Here is a 12,777-nt window from a genome sequence, read left to right on the forward strand (position 1 = left end):
TTTCCTTACACCAATAAGTAGATGTAGGTCCTGGTCAAGGCTAAGAGACTCAGGACAAGATGATTTAGAGCTGGAAGGATGGTCGATCGGTGGTATAGAATTCAGATTTGATTCACGCTTAGGACAAGGTGATTTAAAGTTGGAAGAATGGTCGGTCGGTGGTGTAGAATTCATATTTGATTAACTCATTGTTATCTCATTCCCGAAGCTTGGTTCAGAAGATTGTTCTTGCCTTGTAACCACGATGGGACCTCCTTTCCTTGTATACACTTGGTCAAACCGGAACCAGTCATAGATGTTACGATCTTCTTTTTTTTTTCCTTCTACCACATCAGATTGAGGAATTGACTCTTGGAATTCAGATTTGGATGACTCAGATTTGGACAACTCTAAAGAGGGAAATTTTAACTCCTTATCTTCAAGTGTATCTAACTCTCCCTGAAGATAAGAAGTGATGAAATAGGGTTTATTTTCAACAAATATAATATCTGCCGAGACATAGAGTTTTCTAGTAGGTGGATGATAACATTTGTAACCCTTTTGAGTAGATGAGTACCCCACGAAGACATACTTAAGAGCACGAGGATCTAACTTTTCACGGTTATGACTATGGACATGAACAAAGGAAGTACATCCAAAAATCTGAGGAGTGAGATTAAAGAAAAATCGAATATCGGGGTAGAATTTGGATAGGTTCTCGAGTGGACTTTGAAACCCCAAGACCCTGGAAGGGATCCTATATATGACATAAGTTGATGTAAGTACAGTTTCTCCCCAATATGCTTTTGGCACATTTTTTTTCAAACAGTAAGGCTCTAGTGCACTCAAGAAGATGTCGGTTTTTCTGTTCTGCTACTCCATTTTGTTGTGGAGTGGTGATACAGGATGATTCATGTATGATTCCTTCTTTTTGTAAAAACGGACTCAAGGTTTGATTGAAATAATCACAAGCATTGTCTGAACGAAAATGTTTTATCTTGGTGCCAAATTGATTTTGAATCATTGCGTGAAAAACAGGAAAAATATGACTCAAATCAGACTTATTTTTGAGTAAATAGATCGAAGAGACTCTTATGCAATCATCGATAAATGTGACAAACCACTTGACCCTGAGATACTTGGAATAGTTGATAGCCCCCAAATGTCACTATGGATTAAAACGAAAGGAGAAGACGATCATTTATTACCAATAGAAAATGGTACACGAGTGTGTTTAGCATACTTACAAATATCACAATGAAAAGACTGAATATCAAATCCCTTGAACAAAGAGGGAAACATTAGTTTTAGTGCAGAAAAAGACACATGACCTAGACGTCTATGATGTAACCAGATGACATCCTTATTGGAGGGTAAAGACAATGTGGACAGGGCAGATTTACTAAATTCTGGTTGACTTGATGTATCCAAGTAATAGAGTCCATCATACTCCTTAGCTAGTCCAATCCTCTTCCCCGAGCCCCGGTCCTGGAAGTCACAACAGGATTCACCAAATATAACAAAGCCAGCTAGATCTTTGGCAAGTTTTTTTACAGAAATCAAATTTGTAGATAATTGAGGAACATGAAGAACATTTTTAAGAATCAATTTTGGAGTAACTTAGACATCTCCTATTCCTGCCACTGTGGTTGTAATGCCATCCGCAACAACAATCTTTCTTTTACTAGGACAGGGGTTATAGGTTTTGAATTTATTTGAAATATGAGTCATATGGTCACCAGAGTCAAGAATCCTGACATTTCTAAACTCATTGCTTAAAGCACTAAATGCAAAAGAAACTAGAGCCTTACCTGAAAATGTCAATGAACGCATACCCTGATTCCTTGGTTGAGAATCGTTAGTTGCTAGTTTGTCAACTGTCTCTAACATACTTTTAAGCTTCTCAATTTCCTCCATACTAAACCCTCCAAACACTTGAGTTGGATCTTGAACCGACACATGAGCCTGTCTTTGCTGGCCACTTTTCTGTCCCCATTCATGAGTGGGTGGTTTCCCATGTAGTTTCCAACATTATTCTATGGTGTGTCGTGGTTTCTTGCAATATATGCACCACAACTCCTCGCGATTCTTTTGCCTACTTGTTTGATTGGTCTTATCCACAGCAACCTTGTTCAGTACCAACCACTGAGGTTTGGAACTTAAAAGGGTTGAATTTTCTATTAAAGGTAACTCTAACATGATACCCTTGCGACTTTCTTCTGCACGTACCTGGGATATTGCTTCGGTTAGAGAGGGAAATTCTGGCTTGCCCAGAATTTGAATTCGTACAAGATCGAATTCAGAGTTTAGGCCAGCCAAAAAATCATACACTCGATCCTTTTCTATGAACTTTTTTATAAACACTACACATTTGCTACAGTTCAAATCAAGTGTCCTGTAATAATCCAGTTCCTGCCACTAGTTTTGCAGAAAATTGGCATACTCCGTCACTATTTTTGTCCCTTGTTTTGCTCCAGTTATCTTTGTCTTGATGTCATAGATAAGAGCTGCATCATTAACCTTGCAATATGTCTGATGAAGGGCATCCCAAATTGCCTTTGCTGTAGGAAGAAACATACATGTATCGCTGATTACAGGAATCATGGAATTCCATAACCAAGACATTGTGACGACCCCACCTCCCCCTAAGGCGTACCAAAGGGTTCGGCGGACCGCCTGTCCAATTTTCGCCAGGACTCACTCACAAGTTCACGCGAATCACGTACATATGCATCCATGAACCATAAATAACATCCACGATTCAAGCTTATAATATACATGGATAGGAAATAGGGTACAAAGTCTCGATATACTCAAACTAATTCAAAGCGTATACAATCCAAGCGCAAAACACTCCATTCGAGGAATAGCACGAGTACAAGTCAAAATTCAAAACAACACCAAGAGCAACTAGACTACGCTAGCCTTTACTCTTCTCAAGCCTCGCTCGTACCCCTGTAAGAAAAACAAACTAACGGGGTGAGCCAAAGCTCAGTGAAGTTCCCAAATATCGAATTGGTCAACAAATCAAGTGATAACAAAGTAATAGTGAAATAGCGAGCAAACAAGTCAAATCAGAAAAATAGTACTTCAGCTAGCCAGGTAATATCAGGTTCACATTCACATGTAAGGATACAGTAACCCATATCACGGCTCCATTCCAGCTTGGTCAAGTGGTAGTTGACACTCCGCCAACTTTCAAATCATCCCAAGTCCAAAATAAAACTCCACTACACGCCAATCTCCGTCCACCAATCAACCCCCTTTCCCGGGCCCGCACGCCACACGAAACATGGGTGGTAATACTCGAGTATACCGTTTAGTCGAGGAGATAACACTCCACTCGACATTACAAGTGACCCAGGGTTTGTTATCTAATCGACCAGGCCATTGCCGGCTCGACTCGATTAACTAGCCACAGGGTTTCTGGAATTCCAGGCAAGACATATTTCAAGTACATGTAGAGCAAGTCAAGTGTAATCAATAGCAAGAACAAGTCATATTAGGGCAAGTGCGGTAAAGTACACCCTTGCCGTATCATTCATTCATCATGTAATCATGTAAGTCAAGTAAGAAACACATGTACCAAGTACAATCGGATATTTGGAAGCACTCACCAAAATATAGTGCTTCAAGTATTCACGTTCAATTATACTCCAGGTTTGGAGTCCAGATCTGCGATAAAAATTCAGTTTGAGAACTTTGAAACATGAGTAGGATTCGAAACTTAAACGTTCCGTTCATTAAGAATCGACCATTTGAATTTCATTTGAAAGACACTCGTGAAACACTTGCTCGCTTTTCAAATCATAAGGTTTTGTAGCATAGATACTTGGAAATAACACTTAAGTTGAAAGTACAAGGAAATACAAGTTTACATTGGCCATTATGTCTTTTCCTCAAGGGTACAAGTTCGGCCAAGTCCTAACGTATAACCCTCGATAAACATAGTAGCAAAGGTCCTCGCTAGTTCAAGTGATAATCACTTAACCTTTACCCAAGTTGCAAGTATAGTTTCTAGTCCTCGAGTGTAAATTCGGGTAGCATGCCCTTTGTGTTTACCTAATTTTCCAGCCATTTAGGTTTCAATATTTTTCCTCAGCCACAACCCAAAGTCACACATATCATAATTCAAGTCAAAAGCCGTTCCATAGGCTCATAATATCATAAGAATAAGAATCAAAGTAATAACAAGTGCTGAAATACAATCTAGCAAAAGACAGATTCGACGTGTGGTTGCGGAAATAACACATCCGTGGCTACGCTTATCAGATTGAGGCGCAACTTATGCCATTTCGAAGCTAAGACACAGGGCTATAATGTTCATGAAGATCACTTAGTCCAATTTCTAATACAACTTAGTCAAATCCTCAAATTATAGAACCAAAATCCTACTCGTCGGCTATTTAACCACACTGCACTGGAATGGTCATATCTCAGGTTACAAAGGTCCGATTAAGGTGTTCTTGGAGGCGTTTAAAAACTAAGTCAGAATACTAAAACTTTCATGTTTTGGCAAAAAGCTAAATCAGTACGGATCCTGGTGAATAAATGTAATAAACTGGATAAACTGACCAAACGGACTGCTGGAAAAAATCTTAAAATAGTAAGGGTATTTTGGTCTTTTCATGACCTACGTTGCTCCAATTGAGCTGAAATTTTGTAGGCACTTATAAAATACCATTCTCTACAACTTTTATGTTTTGACCTAAGGCCAATTCGGCCTCTAACATGCAGTAACAAAACCGGGCAGAAAGGAAGAAAAATTTTCCAGAAATCTGGAGTTTTCAGTTTTCAATGTAACCTTCCTTGATTTCTTACTTCCAACACTACCAAAACCCCTTATATAACCTTAATTACAACATATATGCATCATACATCAAGTTGGCAGCAAGTTCTCAAACCCTAGTTCATAATATCAAAAGGGGAAAACCTCCAAAACATGATAGCATCCATGATTCACCACAAAATTGAGTTACTAAGCTTAATTTAAACAAGATTGAAAGTAAGAATTAGAGAGATCATCTTCCTTACCTTGATTAGTGTCCACCAAGTGTATCCCTAGTTTTCCCTTTCCAAAATCTCACCAACAATTCACTAACTAAACACTCAAAGGTGAGTTTAATCGGTTTATTTTTTTTGTTTTCTCACTTTGTGGTTTGATTCAAGAAGAAATGGAGAGATCTTCCCTTGGTGGTTTTCCCTTCTTCCTCTCGGCCAAGGAGTGCAGAAATGAAGAGGAAAGTGCACAATTTTGGAGTTAAATAGAAAGTCCTTGTCTTGGTCAAGAAACTCTAGGGTGACGACACTTGTCGCCACCACCACCTTTCATTTTTCTCTTTCTTTTCCTTGCATTTCTAGCCTTAGAATTCGGTCAAACCTAGCTGACATGAGAGGATATTTTGCTCAAGTTTCAATAAGCTTGTATGGTAAGAAAGTGGTGGTCAAGTGGTGCGTTCAATCGGTAGTGTACGGGACCCGCCGGTTCGCGCCGTTTTTCTTAAAAACACATGTACTAGGGTTTTTACTTCCCATTCACTAATCTTATATCATTGCTCCTAATCACATATTATTTCTCACTTAAAAGTCACTTTTAATTTTCAAATTTAATCCTTACTCTGTACCGAAAATTCATCCGGCGAAAAATCGCGAAACCCTAATTTTGCTCCAAACTTGAAACCGAAGCGTGAAACTCTACTTTTTAGGTTTATTTGCACTTATTGTGGAGAGATTGGGTAGCAGGGCTTTAATAAATAATAATTTTCAAATAAAAGGCATTTTTGAGGAAAAATATAAGAAATTTTGCGGGTCCTCACAGACATGATCATTGAATCCTCCTTTTCCCATGCTTCAAACCCCGCCGTTTCACTATCTGGTGCTATTTTCAATAGATGACCCAACTTTCCTTTTCCTTTCAAAAATGTTCGAACCAATTGAGGCCACTTCAAATAATTTTTTCCATTTAGTCTATATGCTGCCTGGATGTTTTGAAGCTCTGTTGTGCTCCGTGTAATTTGTTCTTCTTCCATAGTTGAAGACAATTGCCGCGTTGAGGATGTAGCATCCGCCATGATTGAATAGGATCAAGTAATTGGTGGGAGGGAAAAAATGTATAGTAAAAGGAACAGCAATGAAGGTTGGAGAGAACTAGAAAGGAACCAGCAATTAAGGCTGGAATTGATAAGAAGCAAAGGTGGTATTTTTCCCAGAACCTTAGATGAGCTCTGATACCATGTTGAAAAAGAATCAAAGAGATTTTATTAATTCTATATCTTTCCTGCAATTCATTCTAATCTATATATACAATTTTCTGGTACACCAAACAAGGAAAGTGTACACTAATTCCCTTAATTTTAGAGACAGCTTATTCACCCTGATTTCCTCCACTAATTTACCTAAAATATCTCCTAAGATTACTCATTCAAGATTCCTACAGTAATGATTAATTAGTTGTAATCAAAGTGGCCTAATTGATATACAATTTATGCAAATGTTATTTATATCTATTTTGTATGATGATTATAGTTATTAAAATTTGTTCAAAAGTATTTTAATTTCTATAGTCATGCGTTATTATATTATCCAAAGGAATATGATATCTCTATTAAAGTTGGAAGTGAATAATTGTTATCACTTATTGAGTGAATCATTAGTATGTCATTTTTCTAGTCTAAAGGTAGAATACGATGATGCACTTGATTACTCTATATGTGTATCTCATGGTTTGACTTGTGTTTACAGCTATTACTCGAGCTTTAGTTTCAAGAATTGCAGCTAACATTCCGGAGTTGAATGGGTCCAATTTTCTGATTAGCGTGACCAAGTGCTTATCACCTTGGGTTGTCTAGACTTGGACTTATGCCTTCGTATTGATGAGTCTGCATAGCCTAGTCCTGAAAGCACCAAACAGGAAAGGATTCTGTATGATAATTGGGAGCGTTCCAACTAACTAAGCCTAATTATTCTGAAGAGCAAACTTGTAAAACACATAAAGAAATCAATTCCTGGTTTTGATAGGGCTCGTGTGTTTTTAGCATCGGTTTTGCAGCAATTTCAGACATCGGATAAAGCTTTGGCAGGTACTCTTATGCCTCTACTTTGACAAGAAATATAATGGGGTGAGTGGTGTTCGTGAACATATTATGGAAGTGAATAATATTGTTGAACAACTTAAGGGTATGGATATGACTATTTCTGAGTCCTTTTGGTGCAATTCATCCTCAACTCTCTTCCTCCACAAATTGGTCCTTTCAAGATCAATTACAATACACAAAAGGAAAAGTGGAATGTTTTTCAACTTATCTCTGTGTGTCACGAAGAGGAAGAGAGGTTGAAAAAGGAAAGATTGCAGACTCAAACTGTGCATATAGTACCGCAAGGTCATAATGCAAATAGACCTAAAAAGAATAAAAGGAAGAATCATACGGCACCAAATAAAGAGGCATTCAACCATATAGGTTTTGATGGGTAATGCCATTTTTACAAGAAGAAGGGACATACATAGAAAGATTGCGTAAAATGCAAGGCATGGTTTCAAAAGAAAGGTAATTTCCTTTCATTTGTTTGCTTTGAAAACAATTTAATTGATGTTCCTTCTAATACTTAGTGGCTTGACTGTGGTGCAACTATTCACATTTCTAATAATATATAGGAATACCTTACAACCCACCAACCAATAACAAGGGAAGAGACAATACTAATGGGGAACAAGATGGGAGTAAAAGTTGAAACTATTGGAACTTATAGATTTGTTCTATATTCTAGCATTTTATTAGATCTTGCAAACACTTGTTATGTTCCTAATTTTTCTGGAAATTTTATTTCTTTATCTCATCTTGATTTAGATAGCTATAAATTTTAGTTTGGGGACCATATTTTTTCTATGTCTAAAAATGGTAGTTTTGTTGGTAGTAGTCTTTTAGTTGATGGATTGTATAAAATAAATCTTGATCTTGTTTTTCCACAATCTCTTTCCCTGCATATGAATGTTAATGTTTGCACCAAATGTAGCCGTAATAATGAAACTTCATTATTGTTGTGGCATAAGCGTTTAGGTCATATATCTAGAGACTGACTTGAGCGACTTGCAAAAGATAGAGTTTTACCAACTCTTAATTTTAAAAATTTTGGTAGTATAGATTGCATTAAGGGTAAGAAAACTAAAATTACCAAGAAAAATCCCAGTAGAAGTTTAGGGCTGTTTGAAGTCATACATATAGATATTTGTGGACAATTTTTTCCTTGTATAAGTGCTGAAAAATACTTTATCACCTTTATTGATGACTTCTCACATTATGGCTATCTCTATCTAATTAAGAAAAAATCTGATGCTTTAAGCATGTTTCGAATTTTCAAGGCAGAGGTTGAAAATCAATTAGATAGAAAAATAAAAGTTGTGAGGTCTAATAGAGGTGGTGAGTATTATGGAAAATATAATGAAACTAGTCATAATTTAGGACCATTTGTTAGATTTTTTCAAGATAATGGAATTATTACTCAATATACAATGCCTGGGATGCCACAGCACCATGGTGTAGCTAAAAGACGTAATCGAACCTTACTGGATATGTTCAAAGTATGGTTAGTAACACAAGTCTTTCTGGGTTTTTGTGGAGTGAAGCTCTCAGAACTACCCCGTATATTTTAAACTGAGTTCCTACTAAGGTTGTAACTAAAACCCCTTATGAATTATGGGTTGGTAGGAAGTCAAGTTTAAATCATATACATGTTTGGGGTTGTTCTGCTGAAATAAGGTTTTATAATCCACATGAAAGAAAGTTAGATCCAAGGACCATTAGTTGCTATTTTATTGGCTATCCAAAAAGATCCAAAGGATATCAATTTTATTATCCTAACCATTATAATAGAATAATGGAATCGAATAACGTTAAATTTCTTGAAAATAAAAATTTTAGTAGGAGTCGTGATAATAGGGATATGGTGTTAATTCTAGAATCAAAGGAAATTTGTGAGACATCACATCATAATGATAATAACGATACCATTATTCTCACAGATACACAATCTGATGATCATCAGATTCTACGGAGGCCAAAAAGAACAAAGACCAATGCGGTTTCAGATGACTATTTAGTATTTAGTGTATCTGCAAGAACAAAATGGCACAGATGTTGATGATGATCCATTAACATTTTTACAAGCCATAAGCAGTAGTGAATCAAACGAATGGATGGATGCTATGAAAAATGAAATGGCATCTATGCAGGCTAATCAAGTTTAGGAACTGGTTGAATTACTTAAGGGTGTCATTTCAATGTAAATAGGTGTTTAAGACCAAACAAGTCTCAAAAGGTAATATTTACCATTATAAATCCCGACTAGTTGCCAAAGGGTTCACTCAAAGAAAAGGCATAGACTATAATGAAACCTTCTCTCCAATATCCAAAAATGATTCTTTTCGTATGCTTATGGCCTTTGTAGCTCATTATGATTTAGAACTACATTTCTTGAATGGAAATCTAGATGAAGAAATTTACATGTGACAACCAAGAGGATTTGAGGAGGAAGGTAAAGAGCAATTAGTATGTAAGTTTAAAAGATCAATATATGGATTTAAACAAGCATTCTGTCAATAGTATCTTAAGTTTCATGATACTATTACATCCTTTGGATTTCAAGAAAATAAACTTGATGATTGTGTTTATCTAAAGGTTAGTGGGAGTAAGTCCATATTTTTGATCTTGTATGTTGATGATAGATTGCTTGCTATTAATGCATTAAGTTTATTGCATGAGAGTAAAAGGTTTCTTTTTGAGAAGTTTGAAATGTAATGTATGAAAGATGTATCTTTTGTACTTGGCATTGAGATTCACAAAGATGAGTCCAAGAAAATTCTTGGTTTATATCAAATATATTATATAACTAAAGTTCTTGAAAGATTCGAAATGCAAATCTATTTAGCAACTTCATGTCCCATTATTAAAGGTGATAAATTGACTCAAAATCAACATCCTCAAAATGATCTTGAGCGACGTAGAATGGAAATAGTACAATATGTCTCAACTGGAGGAAGTTTGATATATGCTCAAACTTGTACACGCCCTGATATTAGTTTTGCAGTTGGAATGTTTAGAAGATTTCAAAGTAATCCTGGATTTGATCACTGGATCGTAGTTAAAAAGGTGATGCGATATCTCGTAGTTAAAAAGGTGTTGCGATATCTTTAGGGTACCAAAGATTTAATGCTCATCTATAAGCATAGTGATTAATTTGAAATTGTTGGGTACTCATATTCGGATTTTATGGGATGTATTGATAGTATGAAATCTACTTCTGGATATGTTTTCATGCCTGCTGGTGGAGCTATATCATGGAAAAGTGCAATATAAACTGTGACTGCTTTTTCCACAATGGAAGTAAAATTTTAACTTGTCATGAGGCTACCTCTCAAGCCATTTGGCTGCAGAATTTATTGGAGGTCTTCAAATTATGAATTTTATATCCTGACCTATTATGGTACATTGTGATAATTTTGCAACTGTAATTTTCTCAAAAAATAACAAGTGCTCTAGTAAATCTAAGCACATTGAATTAAAATTTCATGTTGTTCGAAAAAGAATTCAACAACAAAAGGTGTCCATGGAGCATATAAAGACTGATTTGATGCTTCCAGATCTATTAACAAGAGCATTGGCGCCAAAGAAATTTCAGGAAGATATCAGTTCCATGGGTCTTGCTATTTTATGAATAAATATTTATGTATTATTCTAGACACATAATTGCATATATATTATTTCCTGCTTTGTGCACATTTTGTATTTTCGAAAAATTAGTCAGAATATAATATAGGGACCATTAATGAACATTCTTGTTTTAGTTGTTCATTTCCTCCTCAATTAGTTTATTTACATCTAGTTATTAAAATTGTGATATATGGAAGGGAAATATTTTTGTCAATTGACATATAACCGCCATAATCTGTTCTGATAACAATATAGGATAAACATTTTTGTTGTGGCAACTTATTTTGTTTGTTAGTTCTGGACTATCATAATTTATGTGGTCATTTGTTCAAATGGGAGAATGTTGGAATATTAGTGTGGTTTACATAACCACATGATATTGTTGCAATATTTATTAATTATCTCACTAGTTTATGGGATAAATAACTACGTAAATAGATTTATGTTGATAGTTACAAAATCCTAAGAATAGACAAATTAGAGGAAGTAGGAAGTCGCATATTCGTTGTATGTAGGCGTATTATATTTATTGTGATATTTTATCTGATAATTACGGATTATTAAGGTATGTCTTATCATTATGTTTAACAAATAAAGTACGATAAGAATATTAGAATCATCATTATTCCTTGATGGGAGGGATTGTGACTTTACAAATACTCTAAGGCTCCTGGTCCCTCTCACCACTCTAACATATGTTATTTTCACCCATTACTAAAATAACATAAGATAGAGTTAGGTGAGGAAAAACTAGATAGCATAAGGTTTATAGTTTACAACCTTGGTGATTGAAAGACTGGGTGATAAAGAGCTGTGGAATTCTTCCCCAAAATGCCTTCAATGTCTCAAGGTATGCCAATCTAGAATTGATTTCTAAATTTTAATTTACAGATCATACTAAAAATTCTGCTATGTCTAATGTTGCAGACTAGTTGGCCAAGTTTTTATCAAGACTAGAGTAGTTAATATTCTTACTAAGTTCTGGAGGGGCTCGAGGCCCATGAATTACAAAAGACCGTAAATATTAGTAGCAGGGGCAGCACAACCGTCCATTTGTAATTAACGGATGATAGTAAACGGAACTTCACTTGCTATATCCTAAGTAAAATATTTTATGTCGATCGATCGGTGGTCAAAAAAGATTCTTAGAATTCTCTCACCATCAAGTTTAGGTTCGAATTTTGAACCTAACAGATGGGGGTAAGAAGGATGTGGAGTGGGGTGGGAGGATAAAAAAAATATGTCTATGAATTTTTTTGAACTTAATTCACCAAATCAGAGATCAGTTGTAATATAGTGCTTTAGATGATTTAACTACTTATTTTACGTTGTAATATGGTATAAAATGTGAACTTGATAATAATGGCAGTCTCACATGTATGCTCTGCAATACGTTTGCAATTCATTAGTTCTAGAGATGGCAAAATGGGCGGGATGGGCAGGATTTGCTTGGGCTTGAGATGGAACCGAATCATATGGGTTTGGATCCAACCTTACCCATATGTGTTTTGGGACTAACTTGGGCGCGATCACTTTGGAATGGGTTTAGATTGATTTCGCCCAATACCCAAATCTATTTTCTACATATTTTTTTTGCTTTAATTCATTTTTTATTTTTTAAATAACTTTAATATTTTTTATTTATTAAATTTCTTTTAGTCTTATTGTGAATTTATATTTTCATGAATTCATTTTACACTCTAGAATGATTTCCCGCCCAATATCCAAATTTATTTTCTACATATTTTTTTCCTTTAATTCATTTTTAATTTTTTAAATAACTTTAATATTTTTATTTATTAAATTTCTTTTAGTCTTATTATGAATTTATATTTTTATGAATTCATTTTACACTCTAGAATGATTTATACTCTAAAACGATCAACAATTATTTCAAAAAGATGTAACATTTGATAAGAATGAATATATCTTTAAAACCAAAAGAAAAGTTGAGAGGGCTTAGAATGAATATTTTAATCTTTTCTACTTTTTGTAGCCCAAATGACAAAAGAAAAAGGAAAAGTTGAGAGGGCTTAGAGACCACTCCATCAAAGGCCGAGCTCATTGGGTGCTGACTATTGAAGTTTGCTTAAAA

This window comes from Coffea arabica, chromosome 7c (genome assembly GCF_036785885.1).
Source record: "Coffea arabica cultivar ET-39 chromosome 7c, Coffea Arabica ET-39 HiFi, whole genome shotgun sequence".
Taxonomy (NCBI): Eukaryota; Viridiplantae; Streptophyta; class Magnoliopsida; order Gentianales; family Rubiaceae; genus Coffea; species Coffea arabica.